Genomic DNA, 4,162 nt, shown 5'->3' with positions numbered 1-4,162 from the left:
TGTCTCTCAATAATAAATAAATGTAAAAAAAAATGTTTAAAAAAGTCAGGTAATTTTGGGGTGCCTGGGTGGCTCAGTCAGTTAAGCAACTGAATTTGGTTCAGGTCATGACCTCACTGTTTGTGGGTTTGAGTCCTGCATCAGGCTCTGTGCTGATGGCTCAGAGCTTGGAGCCTGCTTCGGATTCTGTGTCTCTCTCTCTCTCTGCCCCTCCCCCTGCTTGCACTCTGTCTGTCTCTCTCAAAAATAAATAAACATTAAAAAATAAAATAAATAAAATAAAACACCTTAAAAAAAGCAAGAAAAGAAGTTTCTGAGGCACTTGTTCTTCTGACAGGCAGGCTTTGCAAGGAGACCAACGTGTTCTTGTTCCATATAACACACACTACACTCTCCCTTCCTTAGCCGATTCCCCACACTTCCCACACACTGTCTTTTTATTTACTTTTTTAACCCAAAAGAATACTGTGTTCCCTGCTCGCCTCATATGCACGTTGGAGGAACAACAGCACGCTGTCGGACAGAGGTGGCTATTAATACACTGTGGATAACGAGCAGACAGCTTAACCCAAGGCTCCCCCAGGGAAATAGAAGGGATGGGAGAAATAATGCCATGCTGGGGAGGTTGGGGGAGGAATATCTCAGCGAACTCATCACACAAACATTAAAAATAAAATTAGAATAGATAGCCTATGATTCCTCAGCAAGACAGAAGCAACATAAATTGAAAATATTATCCCTAAGCTTTAATGGCTTGTCTCCAAAGAATGGCCTCTTTTCTTCCATCTGATTACAGCGTTCTTCCTGAAGGTCAGCCTCATGCTTGTCCAGAGCCAAGATGTTTGGGGCCTCAGCTCTTCTCTCTCAGGCCAAGGTGGGCAATTACATCGGCCTGAGAAGCAGAGGTCAGTGATGAGGTCAATTCCAGGGCTCATCTTGGGAATAGGATACATAGCACCAATCGTGTTTGTTTCTATAGTGTTGGTGGCAGAGCCCAGGCTTGGAAGGCAACCTGCCTAGTTCCAAAGTCCAGCCCTACTACTTATCCCCGCTTATCAGTTGCATTAACTCTTGGTGCCTCAGTTTGCTCATCTGTAGAATGGGAGTAAGGTGGACTCTATACATTTGTTGGGGGGCTCAGGGGAGTTGATGCATGTCAAGTCCCAAAACAGTGCTGAGCACGGAGATGTTAGGACTGGTAGTTGCTGTTATTATGTTTACCATTTTAGAGACTCTGCACCCCATTTTACTAAGAAGCAACATGATTCAGTGGAAGGAGTTTGGGGGCACCACAGTGGGGATCTGTAGCCCAAGCGTCCACCCTGCCCAGATGTTTCATGCGTTTGGTGTGTATCCTGACCTTCTGGATCCCGTGTTGTCGGTCCGCAAACCAGGAACACAGCTGCCGGGCCTATGTGTGGATTTCTCTGGATTGCTGTGAAGATAGAATTCGATGCAAAATGCCCGTGGTCTAAGAAGACCTAACAAAGTATGATTTCTCTCCTCCCAATTTCTGATTTCTCTTTCTTTCCTTCCTGCAAAGTGGATCAAATCCAATTCAGGCATCAAATTGGATTGCAGATGATCAGACACAGAGATGTTAGCTCATTGGACTGCATCACCATCCAGCTCACTGGACCCTGTATTTTCTGGATTATTAGCAATCTCATGAGTTTATTACAGAATACTGTTCCAAATTTATGTTGGTGTCTCTGATGTGGCATGTATCAAATATCAGATAGATCACTTGTCACCGTCTGGCACAATGTATACCTATGTGCTGTTTGCCAGTTTATGTCAGCACACCTCTTGCTTGCTCTGGATTGGAAACTTCATTTATTCCAGGCATTTCCAGGGTTGGGGTGTAGGGGAGTCAGGCTAGAGATTACAACCGACCCTTTCCTGGAGATGGGGATAAGGTAGCATATTTACAGCAGACTTGTTGGCTGAGCCAAGGAAAGGGAAGGAAAGGGAAGGGCTGAGAAGGAAAAGGGTAAAACGTTACTCAGATCTCCATTTACATGATGCCTTCTAAGGGAAGGAAACCATGGAAAACTGTGGAGTCAGCCCGACGTGGGCTGGGCCGAGCGTGGAGAGTCATATTTATTTAGAAGCAGGTTGGCTTGAGTTCATCTGGTGAGGATTACATCCCCCACTAGGGCCAGCATCGTGACTTCTATCTCTCATTCATCAGCTAATTCCTACAAGTGCTGTGTCCTGGGCTTGTTTTGTTCAAAATACATCTTTTTCCCCCTCAGTGAAATGGAGCAGAGTTGACAAGTTCTGATAATTACTCCCTGAACAATACATCACTCTGCAGCTGAACTGTGTTAACTCAACGTGTGGCATGAATGCGTTTCAAGGGAACCTCTCTCCAGTCAAATGGCAGCAAGTGATGTGGTCACAACTCAAACAGACATGCAGACAGGGCTGTCTGGAGCCTGGTGCTGACTTCTGGGCTGGCGAGAGCATTCGAGAAGAGCCACTGTGGGGGACCTGGACAGAGAGATGGACTCTGCTGCTGCTTGTCCTTGGAAGAAGCATAGGGATAGGCACAGAAAGGAGGATCTTCAGTCTTTATTCATTCATTCATTCATTCATTCATTCACTGAATCATCAGACCCAGCTGATATCTGGCCAGCACACGCTCATGTGGGTCACCTGTGTTTGTAGCCAATATCTGTCTGACGCTCTGTCCTAACTGTTGCTGTCTTTGCTTTACCAGATGTTAATTATTGTATAGCCCCATTAATGCAATTTTGTTGAGCACCCACTATTTTCTAAGTTCAGTGGAAAGTACTGGAAAGATAAAGGTGAATGGCGTGGTGCTTGTCCTCAAGAAACATACAAACCAGTGGGGGAAAACGTAGTTCCTTCACGTGTTTTGAAATGCCTAAACTTGATAGGAGTAGAAGTGGCACCAAGATCAGTGTTTGAAGAACCAAGGGAGGGTTTTCAGGGCAGGACACAGTGCATGTGGGATGTTGAGGAAGGAAAAAAGAAGACGGAATCACAAGAGTGTGGCCCTTGTGGGAAACGGCAGGAGTTTAGGGTGGGTAAGTTTAGGGAGTACCAGTGTGATATGAGCTGTGTCTGGGAAAATGGCAGATAGCATAAAGGAGTTTGAATTGATTCTTGTTAATTCCCTAAAAATTCTAAAATTCTAACCAGCAGATGATGAGATCATATTTGCAACTTAGAAAAACCTCTCTAGCTTGAGAATAGAATAACAGCAGGGCAAGAGAGGGAGACCCATTAGAAAACACCAGTCATTCATTCATTCAACAAATAATCTTTGAATGCCTACCATGTGTCAGGTGACAGCTTAGGTGCTGGGGATATGGTAGTGACCAATACAGCTTACAATAAGAGAGCCGAGTTTAACTAGACACCAAATAAATTTATATTTACAAATGGCGGTAAGTGGTATGAGTGGAATTCTATGATGTCATAGTCAAGTATGGAGGGGAGGGGTCCACTTCAATGGGTGACCAAGGGAGGGCCTCCTTACGCAGTGACATTTATTTAGGGACCAAAGGAGGAGTAGAAGTCATCCTGACTACTCTGCAAAGCACGACTGGAGGCAGGGAAGTCTGCTAGGAAGCTGGTTCGGTTGTCCCTGGCAAGGAAGAGGCAGTGGCATTGGCGATGTGGGGAAGACAGCTGATTTGAGATGTACTTTGCAGATGAAGTTGGCAGAATCTCGCCAATCTGGGTGGGAAGAGATGAGGCTGTGAGTCATTCCAGTGGGAGGCGGCGTGGATTCGATATGGGTTTAGAGAGGAAAATGCAGAGGGTTTGTTGTTGAATGGGATGGGAGGTGGGTCATGAAGGGTAGAGCCTAGGATAGTTTCTGATTGGCTCTGTAACTTGGATAGACAGAGGCATGATGGTCCATAAACAGGAGTGGGTCACTCCCAAGATGTGTCTGAGAAGCCCATGGCTCCTCTAGGGAGGGCTGTCTGTCTGTCTATTCAGTCGGCAGGCAAGGCTTGGGCTGGGAATTGTAGTATTCAGGAACCAAAGGATGAAGGTAAATGAGTTCACTCAGAATGGGTATAAGATTTGGACGAAGCAGTGCTGAGCCAGGTGCCTGGAATGTGAGCCAATCCTGTGGTGCTAAGTGCCATCCTTTCACCGAATATGAAGGCAAAAGCAAGCC

At 45.7% G+C, this 4,162-nt stretch overlaps 1 long non-coding RNA gene across 1 annotated transcript; it reads right to left on the bottom strand.

The window, feature by feature from the left end:
* Positions 1-767: 767 nt before the first annotated feature.
* On the bottom strand, positions 768-3,385 carry LOC122202102. The gene is made up of 3 exons (XR_006194467.1): positions 3,308-3,385; positions 1,361-1,435; positions 768-892 (listed from the first exon to the last, which is right to left on the bottom strand). It is a non-coding gene; the product is annotated as an uncharacterized LOC122202102 (long non-coding RNA).
* Between the last annotated feature and the right edge of the window lie 777 nt (positions 3,386-4,162).

This window comes from Panthera leo, chromosome A1 (assembly GCF_018350215.1).
Source record: "Panthera leo isolate Ple1 chromosome A1, P.leo_Ple1_pat1.1, whole genome shotgun sequence".
In the NCBI taxonomy this organism is placed as follows: Eukaryota; Metazoa; Chordata; class Mammalia; order Carnivora; family Felidae; genus Panthera; species Panthera leo.
This window is presented reverse-complemented; position numbering and strand designations above follow the sequence as displayed.